This window comes from Oxyura jamaicensis, chromosome 2 (assembly GCF_011077185.1).
Source record: "Oxyura jamaicensis isolate SHBP4307 breed ruddy duck chromosome 2, BPBGC_Ojam_1.0, whole genome shotgun sequence".
Lineage (NCBI taxonomy): Eukaryota > Metazoa > Chordata > Aves > Anseriformes > Anatidae > Oxyura > Oxyura jamaicensis.
The window spans coordinates 44,179,732-44,197,274 of record NC_048894.1 but is presented as its reverse complement, the minus strand read 5'-3'; the positions used below and the strand labels follow the sequence as shown (position 1 = coordinate 44,197,274).

Here is a 17,543-nt window from a genome sequence, read left to right as displayed (position 1 = left end):
CTACAAATTCTAAGCAGGGGCCAAAAAGACCGGGAGCACAGCTGAGCCAATAAGAGCAGTGAAAATCTTGGTTACCACGGGCTCTACAGTATCGAATCTTTAGGGGAGAGTAAAGAAAAATTAAAAAAAAAAAAAATCAATCGCAAAGCAGCCACTACCCGGTAAGAAACATTTCTGAAAACCCACAGAATTTAGTCCAGATCGGAGATGTTTTTCCCCGTGAGACTTTTGTTTAAAGCGATAGAGCAAGCCGGCAGCCAGACAAAGAGGGGCTACAAAGACCTGGATTACAAACGAACTACTGACCTCCTTCCCACACAGGCACGGCCACCGAGGAAAGGTTCGGCGTGAAGCGTGCGAGGGGGGCGAGGAGGCAGAGTGCAAAGCACATGCTGGACCCCCCCGAAGTATGCTGCAGCCAGGAGAGCCGAATTCAGAGCCGCACAGCAAGCAGAGCAGCGTTACAGCAGCACCCAGCACAGAAACGCATCAGTTCAGAGCATCTGCACCCTTTTTAACCCTGGAAGCACTACCGCTAGCAGACCAGTGTTTCAGCACATGCACGCATACCTGGTGTTGCTAAATAAAAGGAAATGCTCTCCGGTGCCTCTCTTTCAGGGGAGAAAGGAAAAAAGGAGACACCTTAAAGCTACGTTTTGCAAGGGAACGAACACTCCCCACTCCTCTTCTTTCCCCAGCACCAGAAAGAAAGAAAGGAAAGAAATAAAATCGCATCCCCCAGCTGCCGGCACAGCAACCCGTGCACCATCTGCAGCCCGAGCTACCTTTCTCCCCCAGGTCTGAGCATGCTCGGTGTGCCGGCGGTGTCCTCTCGCTCCAGCTGGCTCACCTCAATTTGTTAGCCTCCCGGAGGTCAGCCTTGCATGCAGGATGATTTGCTGCAGTGTTCCTGCAAATCCCCAAAGGGCGGCCGCGCTGAAACCAACACCCTCGCGCTGCCTCGCGAAGCGGAGCGCGTCCGGGGAGGCAGACGGGAGTGGGGACACTAATTTTAGAAATGCTGCTTTTGGGCATTATTAAGGCTACTTTTGGGCATTGTTAATGCCAATACTACCCCGAACGCTGCGCGCCGAATGACAAAACAATAGGAGAGGAAGGAGAAAAATGCCCCTCGCTTGAGGATGCGAAAGCCATCCTGCATGCTTTCTAGCAATTCCCTTGGCACTGGGGAAGCAATTTCCTAGCTGTGATGGTCAGCAAATGGCTTGGTATTGAGCAGTGTCGTGAGTGCCCTCCTTCAGAGATCGAGGGAACGGTAATTTTGCAATGAAGTTATCTTTTACTGTGGAAACAGTAATTCCTAAATACAAAGGCACAGAAATGAGCCAGGGTTTTTAAGAGAGCATCTGTCTGCATCCAAGCTGAAGGTCACGAAGGCAGAAGTGCCTTACAGCAGCCTCAGCACAGCTTGAACCTGTGGGGACTGCAAACCAGGCAGCACTGACTCAGAGCATCTCAGTTCCTAACCCTGCAACTGGATCTACACACAGGGCCAGAAAAGCATCCCAGTTCTGCCCACGGCACTCACCAAAAGGTTCACAGCAGGAAGGCTGAACACAGGTGAGACTCTTACAGGTATTAGGAGCAATATCCCAGCCCTGCAGGGACATACTTGCACAAGGAAACACATGAGGCCTGCTGCGTGATGTGTCTTGTTGATTAGCTGGGAGGCTCTTTGCCATTACGTGAGACTTAGCAGGTGTACTAAGAATGATGAAAAGGAGGAAAAGTTCCTTAACACCCACGTGCATGCACACATCCACACAGACACTCTCAGATGAAGAGCAACTTTCACGTAATGAGAAACAGAAAAGCAGCCTGGGGTTTTTGCTCGTGGCAGGAATTATTCTCGCTGACAAAAAAAAAAAAAGAAGTTTAAATGGCCCTGTGTTTTTTTTTTTATTATTATTTTTTTAAAGCAATTAGATAAGATAGAGGGTATTCAAAACTCTACACCAGGAGAGCTTGGCAGCTACAAGGGTTAGCACGTGACCTAAACTCTCACATTGGGTAACCACCATGGGTAAGCACAAGGCATCCCCAGGAAGATCACGACTTGGCCAGGATGCCACGGACAGGACACAAGACCACGAGCCTGAATACAGCCACAGCTGGGGAAGCTGGGTGTCACTCGGCATCAGGCGTGCTTAGACATACACCTATACCACTGCATTTATAACCTGGCATTTCTGAGTGCCAGTTAAAAGCCAGATACAGAAGAAAAATAAGCTGAAAGAAACAAAGAATGAACCCAAATAACACTCTGCAAAATCAACAAAAGATTCTTCACAGAGCTAGACCTTCAAAAATGAGCCTGCCAACATGATGAATAAACAGAACCACGGCATCTACTAAACTAGGGCATCACAGAAATAAAACAGACATTTTCTCATCTCCTGCTCTAGAGTGTCATTTTTACACCTCTGCCTTCTCCGTACAGAACGAGCAAAACGGTTCTGGCCAACTTGGAAACGTTATAAACCGGTAGGATTAAGAGGACAAGGTGCCACCAACTTCAGATTTCACAGGTACAGTTTCTCACATCACTTTCAGTCGGACAGTTTAATCCCAGTCCTGGAAAGGGCCCCGCAGTCAATCCGTCACACCACTAGGTAATTGAACATACTTTTTTTTTTTTTTTTTCCTTCTAATGAAATAATCAAATAAATCCAACAACTCTGCAACAATAACTAATTGTCAATTACTACTGCACTATAACACTAGGTGCGGTAGCCCCGAGCTCTTTCCAAATAATCAGCACCACCAGCCTACTGCAAGGCAGCGCTGAGCCAAGGCAACCTATTCAAACCCCACCGAAGAGCTGCATAAATATTTAATGCACCTCAAAGTTGCAGCCTCCAAAAACAGCACCACAAAAGAAAATGAGTTAACATTTTGGAACTCCTACAAAGCAATACAGAACAACCAGAACTCGTCAAGCTAGCACAGAATTCTGAATAGACCCCTCTTGGTGTAGGACTGACAAACAGCGGGTAAATTAGTATTTACTGAATCTTTGCCTTGCACGTGTATGTTGCAGGGGTGCCTGCGTCACTCCGAGTTATGACATTTATTATTTATAGGCCTAGAAGTATGCTCTATAAGAAATTGTTCTTCCTGCAGTGCTTTTCAACCAGAAGTACATTTCAGTTTGAAAGCACAAAAAAATTAATGCCTGAGCTGACAACAAAAGCTTTTGTATGAACAAACACGCAAGGCAACAGAAGAAGCATTGCATTTCTAGATACCAGGAAGATCAGGACTCCGCATTCGGAGGACGACATTTTGATTCTGCAGAAGGTAGAGCTAAAACTGACGTCCAAAGGACCAGAACTTCAGCCAGTCACTGAAAAATCCTCCACAATACATTCTGACAGGGAGAAAGGTATTTTCTGAAGAGTAACTCAATGTCCAAAGCCCATTTTGCTCAACTGCTTCAAACAAGACATACTCCCAGGCTTGTGGGAGATATAAGATGCAAATTTTACACCTTCATAAACCTAATATCGATGCAAGTATGATCAAACGTTTCACACGTACACACTTAGGTTATATGTCTCTACATCAGCCTGAAAATTTCAGAGAGATTTATTCTTCTCCTCCATAGGCACGTGCATATTTTATATATATAAAGCACCTGTCATGGGAAGGTACGCTAGCTCGGGACTACTTGAAATTAGACAATGCTGCTATGGTTTAGGGAAACTGAAGGGGCTCACCGTGGTGTTTCCCACAGCCCACTACCTGTTCAGTATTTTTGCTCAGGCAGTGTAAGATCATCACTCCTCTGTCAGACTACACTTCAATATTAGGCCTTTATCACCACAACATCACCTCCCAGTTTAAAGATGTAAAGACTGCAATTGGCCAAGCGATCTGGGCAGGACACCACACCAGCAGCCACAAAGATGGGAGCAGCTTCCAGTGAGAAACCCACCAGCAGCCGAACACCAAGGCCGTATTCAGCTCCCCGGGCTCCAGGGCTGCAGACAGAAGCTAGGGTCTCCATGACGAAAGGAGACAGTCCAAGCATGCTAAAGATCAAAGGACAGGGAGCACAAAGGCATCAGACCCACTGCAGCCAGAGCTTAGCCTGAAGCTGGAGGCCCTGTCAGCGTGGACCCTGAGTCCCTTCTTCCTGCCTGCTGAGACAAAGGGGGTAGTGATAACCAGCAAGTCTCAGAGAGGTCTCAGGACATTCAGATGCTAACACCACAACAAAAAGAAACCGCTCTTGAAAGGAAAAACATCCTTGAATGTGAACATCTTAGCTGGGAGGCTAGGGTATACAAAAGGAGAGAAGTAACAAAGAAATAAAACTCGCCTTTTTAGGCTAAGACCAGAATTCTCAGGCACTCTGATGGATATGTAGGAGTAAACATCTAACAACCACGTGGAAGCATCTGAAGGACAGGGGTTAAGATCTCCAGGCATTTCACTGCCTTGGCTGGATAATGCACTCGTTTGTAAGTGGGCTGCCCTTGTCCCAGTGCTGATGAGAACATCTCTGCTCACCACCAGGATTACAGCAGGACCGTTCCCTGCAGCTGCCTTTGCCCTAAGCTTCTACTGCCTGCTAAGTTCAGAGACTGTGTGCGCTTCTAACAACCCTGGAGAACCAAAAACCACAAAACAAAGGTATGGTACTTCACGGAAAGAACTCCACAAGGAGGCCGCAGCAGCGCCTGCAAACTTGATCAAAATAGGAGCTTCGATCCAGGCTGGAGCGTGCGCTTCAATTAGCCAGTCCCTGACAAATGCCTGGGGGTGCCTAGCACAGCAGCATGACAGGAGTGTAGTTTAGAGCCAAGGCAAAGGAGAATCTAAATCAAATCAGGGGAAATAAAAAGATTTACTGCCATTTTGAGTGCCCAAATTGTGAAGAGATCGTTTTATGTCCAATGCCCCCTTCAGGCACACCTGCACAGCACAGCCTTCCACATGAAAGGGAAGCAGCCAGCACGTAACCCAGCTCCACTCTTATGATTGCAGCGTAACATTAACAGCTGGCAGGAGCACAAGTACGACTGGACATCCCCCCCTTTAGCGCAACCATTTAGACTGGTGCTCCAGGAGCATAAAACATGCCCGTTCTGGGTTGGCAGCACATCCCGGAGGCGCTAATATTCACAAGACGACTCTGAACAGAGCGTAAGATCTCATGAATCATCTAAAACATCTTGGAGCAGAAAGAGGGTGTTATCTGACAGCACGGGCCATAGGCCTGAAAAATATCTTCTGGCCACTTTAAACGCTTCCCCCAAATTGTTTTTTGATTAGTCCTTAAATACCCAGCTCTGATTTTCCCCGTGGAAAAGGCCAATTCCTACCTCGCCTCTCATCTGATTAGAGTATCATCAGAGGGCCCAGCCGAGCGGTAGTTACTCATGGCTGTGGGCCAGGCATTTACTGTTTCAAATGCTGCTCTGAGGGCTGGCTACCGCTGCTGCTGACGAGAGGGAGAGAAGAAAGCAATATGAATCATCTTTCTCAGCTTCAATGCGAACCGCCGCACGCAATCGGGGAAGTGTGATGAATACATCGAGTAACTTGTACAAAACCATTCCGGGTCCTCCAGGTGTCATATGCAGCAATTTACAGTTCAATAGCTAGGAAGAACTTCTTCATGCCCTTGGCAGCCAGAAAATTCATGGAAGGACTACTGAATCTAGGCTTATTTATCAAGGGCACAGTAGCAAGAGGAAGAAGCTCAAGTCTGATTTTTTTGTTTGTTTGCTTAAGACTTACTGATCTATTAACTTGAAAGGTGACTAAAAGAAGGTGGTTGATTTTTGCCCCGTAAATCCCACCAGCAAATCAATTTGCCATTCCCCTGCAGCCCTCCTTCCCACCCCACCTCTGTGAAGGTTACCACAGCCACATTAATAGCTGGGATGATATTTAATACAAGCAAGAGGGTGAAACTTTCTGAGAAAAGGCAGAAAGCATCTGTTGGGAGGGAAACCTTCAGCAATGGGACCCAGCCCATGCAGCAGCTCACTTCTGCTCCCTTCCCTTCCATTGACAAGGTCTGCTGCATATGTTGAGTCAAACACTGAGACAAGCATTTGGGAATGAGAATCCCTTAAAATAATAATGGAAGGAGTAACCTGACTCACTCAGAGAAGGGCAACATAAGCTCAATAAACCAACTGCTGTTTAAAACAGCTGCATTTAGAAACACCCGTCCCTGTTGCTGATGTACAGCTCTGGACCCACGTGAAGACATTTGTGAAGCCAAGAAGAGCAGTCTTTCAGCTACTTTGCACTGTATTTCAAGACATCAAGGGCACTGCAAGCAGCATCCTATGTCAGGACGTGCTTCCACACCTCTAGACTTTTGCTAGCATTGCTGCTGACGCGGCCATTCCCTGCAGAAGCTGTCAAGCCATTACAAAAGCCCTGCAGCCGTACCCCCAGCACAGGGAGGGATGGAGCAGATCAAACCCCTCTCACTCACAAACAACCAGCAAGATAAGCCATAGTAAAAAAAACAGATGTATTGCCAGAGCCATTCTCAGACAGGATGGTTCCTGTGACCTTGGAGAAAAGACAAGGCTCAAATATACATAAATAAGTGAATACCAGCTGTGGGCAGGCAGACCCACCCTCAGTCCGGAAGGCTGGAGATGGGGGAAATACATTGTCCCACATCATCCCAGGCAAAACCTTCCTGCCTTGCCTCACCAGCTCCGCCATCTCCATGGCTAAAAGACTTGCTATAAGCTGATGGGAACAGACTGCCGAGGAAGCCAACCCTTCCCCACAGGCACAGGGATTACAGCCACAGTCACAAGAAGCTCCTCTCGCAACTAGGAAGACTCGATCTGCTCCTGTATTAATGCAGGAAATATCTGAAAGGAGAAAGCACCCAAGTCAGAGGCTGAGCACTGACTAGAATACAGCCATTTCAGTGACTGACTTAATGCCACACAAAATAACCAGTTTCTTTACCATCAAGGCGACAAAATACACTAAAATAAAACCCTCCTCCAATTTATTTGAATGCATTCTGTGCTTAAATGCTTATGCATTGAAGAGCCCTGTGTTGCGATGGGACAAAGATATGCACATAAATTAAGCAAGGACTAACAGCCCTTTTTGAATAATGATTTGACTTTGCGACCTCTGTGCTAAATATGTATAAATACATACACGCACGCATACAGATACGCACACACCCATATGTATATGGCTATAATATGCATGTATGAATAGTAAAAACTTCATAGAAAAGTTTACTATTAATATATAGAGCATATATTGCTCTGAAGTTCATGCCTGCATTAAAAGATGATTAATACTCAGCTTTATAAATTTAAAGAAATGTATTTTGATAAGCTGCTAGCTTCCCAACTTTGGTTTTATACCCGTGACACAACTGTAACCCAGTCAGAAGCCAAGAAGCAGCGAAGCCGTATATAAATGTATGTGAAGCTGTCCCAGATTACCTTACAGGAGAAGGGGAGAGCAGCTCGAGTCTTCATTTTCTATTAACTCTCAGGTCTCTGCGTGAACATGAGTAATAACCTAAGTATTAAAGAACTAACAGCCAGAAGCAAGGAACAGGGGCATGAACAAATCATTAAAAAGTGGTAAGTACCAAGGGCCCTAACTTAGCTATGGGCAGTAAAAATATACACACAAGAAACCACCTCATGCCTCCTCAAAATGAATCCGGTCATATACTTTTAGTGCTGAGTAAGTGGCTGCCTCAGTGAGACACCGGTGTCTCTGTTAGAAAGGACAGTATTTCATCTGTGCCCGGAGGCCTGACAACCTATTTACCCAGGTGCTTCTCTCCCTCTTCCTAAAAGAGGAAATTACACAGCAAATTAACTTCTGTGCGCCTTTTTATTTTACACCCCTCCTCGTCTCCTCTCCCTTCACTCCTCTCATCCATAGCGAATGACAAAGAAAATACAGATAATTCACAACAAAGTTGGAATAAATTCGTAACAGCAGCAATGCTGGCCTTAGTCTTTTTTGGCTCACACGAGTGGTGTTATAATACAGAGAGTCAGTGGAAAATGTATAAAAGAGGTCCCAAGTGTGGTGTCATGCCTTTCTGGATGAGGCCTTTTAGTCCCCTGAGGCATGGGTGAAAGGCTCAGCTGCCCAGAGAGCAAACACTGGAAATCATTCCTGCCAGCCCAGAGGGATTTCAATTCACAAACCATTAACACCCCACTCAATTTACATTACAGGTGGCCAGCTGGGAGAGGGGGAACAAGTAACAGACTAAGACATGAAGCAACTCACCCTTAATTCATTTCCAGCGCATCAGAGACTCATCAGTGACTGCCCCTTGCTATGGACTGTTGCCACCCTGTGTCTAAATTCAACTACCAGCTTGCCAGAAGCAAATGCAAGTACCCAGCACGCTCGAGCCATTTGCAATATAAAGCAGTCTTCAGAAAGGGGAGCACAGCCCCTAGCCCAAACTAAGGAGAGCCTTTCCTGGGGCAAGAGGGAGGAAGGAGCCAGAAGGCTGTGGATTCCCTTAGGGCATTTTTGCAATTGCTAAGGTATTTTACACAGACCGTGCTTAGATGTTTCATTGGTGAGCAGCTTAAAATTACCTGGAGGTTTCTGAGCTTAAAGAAATTGGTGTCTACACTCGGTTCTGTCCTGCTCTGAGAGCAGGACACACTCACACAAACACACACCATAGGTGTTATTCAGAGAATGGTACGCACAACTGGGCCCTAAAACATGACGGGTGAAGTTTTAACCCCCAAACCAACGAAAAACTCACAGCATGACTGAGAAGGTGGCAGAAACAGCCCAAACAGGCTGGTTTTGAAGACAGAAAGCCCTGAAGTCTGCTTATCTTTCAGTGCTAGCCACGAGGCTTCATAAACCAATCTTTTAAAAAATATATGTCTCCTGATAACTGTGTCAGAGAGCATAGTTAGATAAATGAGAAAGGTCTTCCTGCGTGCAAGGCCACTTCATACCTATGTCATACGGAGCACAAGTAGGAAACTACTTGCAGTCCTTTGGCTTAATGCACGATTCCAGCACTATACACCTATAATGCCACATACAAAGAAATATTTGCAACCGAAAAACAAAGCCATATTTATTATGAACAACATTTATTCTTTGACAGGTTAGCTAGATGGGACAAACACCACTTTTTTCACAAACAGAAGATTTCAACTGTTCCCAAACAAGCTTTTATTCCTCTCATCTTCAGTCCCTGCCTCCATATATACTGTCCCCACACAAGAACCAAGCAGTCCCTGTGTAACATCAAAACATTCCCCTTCACCTCTTTTTACCCACTGGAGGTGGTCTTGAGAAGATCCAGCAGCTGAAGATGGGGCTCCTGGATCCAGCTGTGTAGAGGAGTCCAGCTGCCCATGACTATGCAAATCTGTTTCAGTTCTATAACACAAAGTCAAATGCCAGGGGAGAGGAGGATGCTTGCATTGAAGGGAGAAGTCAAAATATTTTATGATGGAAAAAGGGACACGTCAGCAGGTTCAGATGTAAAAATTGTGCCGCATGGATTGTGGTAGGTATGACAAAGCAAGCTTTGCTGTGTGAGACAGTCAAGTGGCAGTGAAAGCTGCAGGTGAGATGGGAAAAGTTGGAGAAATGCTTCAGCTGTTAGTGGAAAAAGCTTTAAGAGCTAAAGGGGCAAATTACTGAGCCCTTCATTTACACAGCACTTACGTGGAAAACTTCCGAGCCCATACAGTCAATCGTACTTAAAATGAGGTGTGTTTCTCTTACAAACATAAACAAAACAAACAAACAAAGAGAATATAGAAGACATGAGACTAAAATAAAGGGAAGAAAGAAAAGTGATGGATAAGAGAGCAAAAGAAGACACACATAAGAGAGCAAAAGAAGACACACTTCGACAAAGGATGTGCACCAGAAAAAGGTGCAACCTTCAAGGACTGCTTCAGAGAAAGAAATACAGGAGTGGGAGATTATCTTTTTGATCTATATTTATCAGTAAAACACCAAGGGATTTCCAGTCATGACCCTAGGACCGCAGAAAGCAAAGAAAATTGCTTAAAACACAGGAGATGGATATGAGAATTGCAGTGCCAGCTGCAACATTGCAGCACCAGTCAGAGGTAATTCAGGGAAAATAAATGATGCTATAAAATCAGAGCATCAGAAGTCAGTTCCCATATCTCTTCTGGAGTCTCAAGGACACAAGAGGGATGACATCTAACTCAGCACCCCCAAAAATAAATAAATCAGCAATAAAAACATTTCCATTTGTACACACAAATGACATCTCCCCTCCCCGTTAGAATCAAGCTCAAATCAAGCCTGAAGGGGACAGGCAGCTTCACACCGACAGGAGCACGCAGACAGCATCCAGAGCAGAGAACACACTGCTTGCTTCCTCGGGAAGAAAACGCCGCGGAATTCCAAAGAGCAAGAAACATGTTATGAAAGTGAACTAGGGTGGAGAAGAGAAATCTCCAGTCTCTTCCAACACTTCAGCCCCAGTGTGCTGAGCCACACTGGGCCAACCTCCCACAGCCAGGGTACTCTGCTCGTGGTTAGCAGGCACGGGCAGAGCATTCAAAGTGAGAAGGGGAAGTGCCTGGGTGCACTGCAGGGTAGCAAACACCAGACCACGAGGGGCTCATCCACATCAGTTCACGCTGCGCAGTCAAGGCCAGCAACGCCCAAGAGCAACACCTGCACTACTCGAGACTGCTCTTCTGGACGGCTGCCTAAAGGCTTGTTTCCTTTTCCTCCTTCAATCCACTAAAACAAATTAGTGAGAGCTTTGCTTACCCCTCACAGCGTGGTGCCAGGCAGACGTACCCCCACGGGAAGCAATGCTTGTGCTGAGATTTCAGCGCACACTTCGCTCCCCTCAAAGTGCTGGATCAGCACTTCCAATCATACATCCTCATGGGCCAGGGATTTGCATTCTTATGCATCTGTAAACTTCCCAGAGCATTTAATTTATCATCCTGCCGGTGTTAAAGGATGGCAACACCGTGCTTGCTTCTCTTACACTCACTGCACTGCAGAAAACAACAAAACAGCGAGGTGAAGGACAGTGGTATCCCTTTTCACCCTCCGATAATTTAGCTGTAGCGTACCACCACCAGGCCTGAACCAGGAAAATGGAAAAAGCCTCCAAGGGAGAATGAAAAAATGTGGGGGAAATGGATATTTTACTCGCAGCAACAGAAAAAAAATATCCATTGCAGATCGCATGAAAAGAAGATTTATATTAAATGTGATCTCTGAAGAACTGACAAGGATAAATCCGTGTGCAGTTCCATGTATTTCAGCCTAAATATGGAAAACACATTACTCTGAGTTTACAAAGGGCTTGGTTTTATCAGCACTATTTATACACACGTTCTTGGTTCATTTTAGACATGGCTTATGCCGTACACAAACTATAAAAATGAAATGCATGGCAGTGCAGTTATGTACCAAAGAAACAAGATTAAACCAACAGACTTGAGTGCTAACTGATTTTAAGAGACAACAGATCCTTATTTTTTTTACATATTTTTCTAAATTATGTATGGGCCATGTATCCCTCCAGACAAACGAACACTGATAAATTATGTTCTGTCTCTAGCCAGGCACTTCAAGCAATCTCCACCCTCCCACCTCCTCGTCGCATGAAATAAAGATGAAGCACCGCGGAGCGTCAATCACACCGCAGATCCATCCAGCACCTGCCTCTACCTGAAACAACAGAATAGATGTGTCAAGATTTTCATCAGTCTTCGCTATCAGCTGTCCAAATTTCTGCTGCAAGGGACTCAGGCGCTCCCCGAGCGGTTGCTGCCTACTACATGCCTGCATCCAGCTCTTCCCGCAAGTTTCCCCTGATGGAACTGCTCTCCTTCCAGCTGACTTTATCTTTTTACCTGGACAAGTGATTTCGGCTGCATCTGTGGGCTGAGGCACGTTTAACAAGCAGCACAGCGCGCTCCGCGACCTGGCTGCTCCCCAGCCACACGCCTGCAGGAGCGCTGCCCGCCGCAGTACGAAGCCCACTGCGTGTGCCTGAGCACACACATCCCATCTCTGACCTGCTTCATTACCCTTTTCCCAGCAAGCTCACCCAGAGTTAATTTCATGTGTTTAAGGACTGCAGACCAGCCTCAGCTCCCTGCAGCGCTTCCAGACATGCTGCAGGCAGAGAATTTGGCTGTATTCCACCTGTGGGGTTTCTGCCCGAGCCCACTTACCTTACCCAGCACTCACAAAGTACGCAGAAGATCACAAGACACAGGGATTGTTCTTCCCTACGTTCACACCCTAGTGGCCTGCTCACCTTACAAGACATCTCCTCACAGCTGCAGAAGAGCACCCACCTCCAGGCCAGGAAGCAACACCAAGGATTACTCAAGGTCTTCACCTTCAAAGCCCCATGGAATTAACACCTAGGTTAGTACTAATATGCCAAAAGTCTTAGGCCGTTTTACTACAGGACGATTAGGATGTAGAATCACAAAATCAGAGAATATCCCAAGTTGGAAGGCACCCACAAGGATCATCGAGTCCAACTCCTGGCTCCCTACAAAACCATCCAAAAAAATCAAACCGTATTTCTGACAGCATTGTCCAAACGTCTCTTGAACTCCGATTTAGGATATCAGGGCCCTAATAAAAAATGAAACATTAAAAAAAAAGAGGGACTGGGGAAGTACTGAAGAGTAACAGAAGGAAAGGCAGCGATTTAAGTAAGTGTGAGAGTGCCTACAGATGGAGGAAAACTGCGGAACCCAGTGAAAAAGAGATCGGTGACGAAACTAGGAGTGGACTACAAACCTCCCAAGTGTAATTACAGTACCCTCGGTCCACTTAAATGCACTTGGTTCCAAGTTCATTCATTCCCCTTTTTTTGTTTAAAAAAAGCCAACCATAGGCACCACAAATGAAATGCCACCAATCAAAAGCAATCAAGGCTGCATTTTTAAGGTTAACTCTGCCCCTCTCGTCTTCCTCTCAAGCTTCCAGCTTCCCATCTCAGGGCTGTCAGCAGTTGTCAGCACATCATACGAAGATGCAATATCACTTGAGAGGCAATACATCAGAATACCTAGATGTGACAGCAGCAAATTCCACCAGATGGTCTTGGGTCATATCTACTGATTAAAAAAAAAAATTAAAAAAGGAGAAAAACACACACAAAAGAAAACAACCCTCCCCCCAACAGAGAAAAGAATAAATTTGGTATATGTACCATTTCCCCTTTTGTCCTATCCACGCTGGCAGAAGAGATGCACAATAGCTCCACCTCTTGTCCTCACCAGCCTCTCCTGTCACCAGCACCAATCCGTGTAGTTCATCCCCCTACCCCAAGAGAAGGCATCTAAATAAAGCTGTCACTCCGTGAAAAGGCAGTACGTACCAGTAACAGCGGTGCCTTCCACCTGAGTCTTACTGTTATGGGCACCAGGTCCTGCTCCAGCATCCTCACTGTTTCTAGCTACACCAAACCCAAGCTCTTCATCCTGGATCACTTTCAACCCCACCATCTCCCACCCTACCCAGCTCCCGCCTGCTCTAGCAGGAAGCTCTAACTCTTTCGGTTCAGGCTGCCTACAAACCCCAAAATCAGTTTCTACCAAGAAACTGGACTGATCATTCAAAGGAAAACATTCTAAACTTAAATGGGCAACACCTTTCTAATGGCATGCCTTTTGGCTTCCAGAAGTTCTTGCACAAATTCCAGACTAAAGATCTTTCAAAACACCAAATTTCTACAGACAGAAAAAAAACCACCAACGTGCTCTTTAACTGTTTTCAACAGAAACACTGTAAAGCTGAAGGCATAAGGATATCTATTTAATAGAACTGGTAAAAATGTCACCTTCTATTTTGATATTTTAATTATCGCATTAGCAAAACAAAAATACCGCAAATCAAAGTCCAACAATCAGCTGTTTATTTATTTATAGACATTTCTGTAGCGCTCATCACCATGGTAACCAGGAACCCTTTTTTTCCCCTCCTTGTTCAGATGAAAAGTTGTAATTTTGAAATGTGATCCCCTGATGGCACAGAACTGAGGCCCTATGCTACGAACACTTCGGCAGGTGCTTAAAGTACACGGCTAGACCTAAGTCAAAGGCAGGGCAAGAGAGAAACAGAGATACAAAAAAAGGAAAAAAGGAAAGGAATGAGAAGCCAGTTAAAAAAGACGGCAAGAGTAAAAGCCTCTCCTATGAAAATTCACAGTGTGTTTAGTCCTACAGCAACCTCCCTGGTGCTTTTTCCTGCAATAACACGTGACTGGTTCACGGAGCACAGTTCAATTAATCAAGAGCGATCAACAGGTTCCCAGTTTATGCCGAAGACACTGGTGAATACTCTCGAGCAAGGATTTCTAAAAGGAGAGCAGCTTACAAATGAGGCTGCAGAGGGCTGCCTCTCTTGAGAGCAGAGAAGTCAGGAGCCTCACTTTCCCGCTCACTTCTAATTCCTTAGCAATTAGCCATTATCAAATTCCCACAGAATTAATAGAGCTTTTCAAAAATGCCATCTGCTTACAAAATATCAAAGAAATGAGTGAATTAGAATATTGCTATTCCATACACCACTATAAAATGAGTTACTAAATACATAATGCAACTGCAGTTTGTCCGTGATATTCCTGGTGTGCACAAGCACACAACTACTCTTCAGACCCTCAGAAATGATTGAAATTGTCTTTATATTATTTGTCTGGTTGCTTCCCAGCAACCCAAGAAAATATTAGAGATTATACAGACACACACAGAGTAGTGTTTCAGATCCTTTGAAAGCTAATGAACATCTAATGGGAATTATACAACAAAAAGGGATTTTTAGCCTGTTGTCATTTTGTTATGTAAGAGAAATTATCATCAAGATTTCCCCAAGACACAGGTATTAGAACTGCCTTCAGCTCTGCGTTTAGTTTGATCCTGTGCTCTTCATAAACTGGCACTGTCCAAAGCAGTTAAATAAGGAGTGTTTGGCTGCTCCTAAACAAACACATAAATCTTTACGAAAGACTGGTGGTTATTTTGTAGTCTTTCAAGCCGTTTTGTATGCAGGGCAGAAGCCGCGTGTGTGACAGGAGGAAAAGTGACAAGTCCCTCATCTGGGAAAGCACCAGCAGGCATTGTTACCAGAGCAGACCAGCTCTTTTCAAGTGGCCCGATGAAGCTATTTTTAAGAACACCTAATAACATCACAGAGGAGAATCTGATCTCCGCAAAGGTGAGCTGTGCGGCTCAGTACTCCTGGGAGCCAGCTAATGAAACCGAAGCTCGTCAGACACAGGCTGCATCCAGTAATTGGCTTTGAAAACTCGCAGCTTAAATTCCGCCACGCTGAGTTCAATGCCCAGCTCGCAGCTAGCTCCAGAGCCGAGGGCTGTGTAGCATGACCAAGTGTGAGCAGCTGCCCTCCTCCTGCTGCACAGCCAGGCCCAGCCCACATGCCTGAAGGGCAGAGAAAGAAATCTGGTTTCTTCCAGCACCTCGCACCTACCGGTTCTCTGACGGGATGGGAGAGGCAGCTGCAGGGCGGTGTTGGAGCCGGCGGCGCGCTGACCCAGGAGGGAGCACGTCCTGCCACCAGAAGCAAAGGTCTGAGAGGAGAAAAAGGAGAGTCCCATGTCACACGTTCACCTAGCAAAGCCAGCCCTCAGTCACCACCACGTGCCAAGCATGCAAAGTCCCTTAAGCACACCCACTGGCTTCCCCAGGGAGGTGGCTAGCAAAACGGGGGAAGCATCCCCCATTTCCACCAAAAATCTTTCCTAGCCCACTCCTCCCCGAGCTTTATGGATTCCAACCCATTCTGCCCACCGCCCTGAACCACAGTTCTGCGGCGATCCTGGATGACAACCAAAGAAATGAGTGTCCCACGTGGGGGAAGGCAAAATTTTGTCCATGCAGCTGAGAACCTGTGACTGGGTTTGAGCTCAGTGGTTTACGGCTCTCCTCTCCAGCACCTTCTTTTCATGATTCTTCCTGCCTCCCACTGCTTCCTAGAAAAAGCTGCTTCTTCACAACCCAGATAGGCTCGGGTTGGAAAAGCCTTGTTAAACAGAGAGCAGGTCTTCTGCTGAGAGAAGCCATCTATGGCTCTGTTTATGTGAATAAAATGATCACAGAATTGCAGGGGTTGGAAGGGACCTCCAGAGGTCATCGGGTCCAACCCCCCAAAAATGATAGTCTGGCTAGTGGAGGATCTCTAATGCATGTAGAGACACCTCTTGAAGACCTTGCTCTTTTAGCACAGGTCAGATATAAATCTTCTGAAATCTCCGAGGAACAGTAATTGAATGTGGAGCTGCTGTCGTAGGGAACTGTTCAAACCAACAGTGCTTAAAAAAGACTTTAAGCAACAACCCTTAAGAGAGAACAACGGGAACGAGAACGCCCAACTTTCAGATGAGTTCGGGGCACCTCACCAAGCTCACAGCGAGATGCGACTCAGGAGCTTGGAAACCTCACGGGAAAGAAACGTCCACGGAGCCAACCCATTCTGCACGTCGCTTAGCAGGGAGTGGGCTCTAGGGAACTGGTGCCGAAACGCTAACCGGGTACCTGGGGTCTGTGCTGTGGCTGAACTCCAGCTTCGATGACAGTTAATTAGAACTGCAAAACCACCACCTCGAAATGACAAACCACCCAAAACGCGCTTTTTGCAGAGAAGCAGACCGCGAGGCAGGCTCCCTGGGTCTAGCTCCCGAGTTTGGTACCCACCGCGCTTGGGAAAGGACACCGCACAGCGAGCACCCGGTCTCACAGCTGGGGTGCTAGCACCCATCAGACCTGCTTGGGAGCTCTTGTGGTTCCCAGCCACGTCCAGGCTCGAGCTAACGAGCCCATCTATCGGGTCAGGCTCTGAGGCTGCTGGTAAGGGAGCTGTTAGGCTTTTATTACCCAAGCCAACCCACCCTCCCGCACCACGAACTTTTCCCCCCGCTCACCCAGCACACGGTACCGAACGAGGGGAAGGAGGCGGACAATTCAGCACCCACCGGGGCCAAATCTAGAGGGGCTGGCGACCTTGCGAAGCCCAAGCCAGGCACACGGAGGGGGTTCCCGACTACGTCCGCCCGGGGAAGACAGCGAGCCCCGGGGCCGTGCCCGGAGCCGCCACCGGCTCCCGAGCCCCTCACCCACCAGCCCGAGGCTTCCCCCCAGCCAGGCTCCAAGTCCGACCCAGCCCTGCCCGGGGCTCCCCCTCGTGCCGTGCCGTGCCCGCTCACCTGCCTTCGGTGGCTGCCGCCGTCCCGGCCCCGCCGTGCCGTGCCGCGCCGCCCCGCTCCGTGCCGTGCCGCCCCGACCGCCCCCTCCGGCGGCGGCAGCGGGAGGCGGCGGCCCCTCGCCCGCCGCGCTGTGGAGCCCGGCGGTGGCGGTGGCGGTGGCGGCGCATGCCCGCGGCCCGAAAGGCGTTGTGGGGCTTGTAGTGCGCCGCTCCCTCACGGAGCAGGCCCCGTGCATCTTCCTCGTCTCTTATTTTTTTATTTTTTATTTTTTCTTCCTATGCCAGCTTTCTGGGGTTTGTGTGGTGCTGCGGGG

At 47.1% G+C, this 17,543-nt stretch overlaps 1 protein-coding gene across 9 annotated transcripts in view; it reads right to left on the bottom strand.

Annotated features, from left to right (window-relative positions):
* POMGNT2 (protein O-linked mannose N-acetylglucosaminyltransferase 2 (beta 1,4-)) overlaps positions 1-17,291 on the bottom strand; it is a 46,307-nt gene extending 29,016 nt beyond the window's left edge. For 2 of the 9 annotated variants that reach the window (XR_004748303.1, XM_035318097.1), the window contains exons 1-2: positions 17,231-17,291; positions 15,499-15,598 (exon numbers count right to left, since the gene is read on the bottom strand). The gene's annotated coding sequence lies outside the window, so the exon portion shown is untranslated. Of the gene's footprint in view, positions 1-570; positions 701-9,320; positions 11,034-12,475; positions 13,128-15,498; positions 15,599-15,916; positions 15,939-17,230 lie in introns of those variants that run through there. The other 7 variants (XR_004748299.1, XR_004748301.1, XR_004748300.1 and 4 more) reach the window with 7 other exon arrangements.
* Between the last annotated feature and the right edge of the window lie 252 nt (positions 17,292-17,543).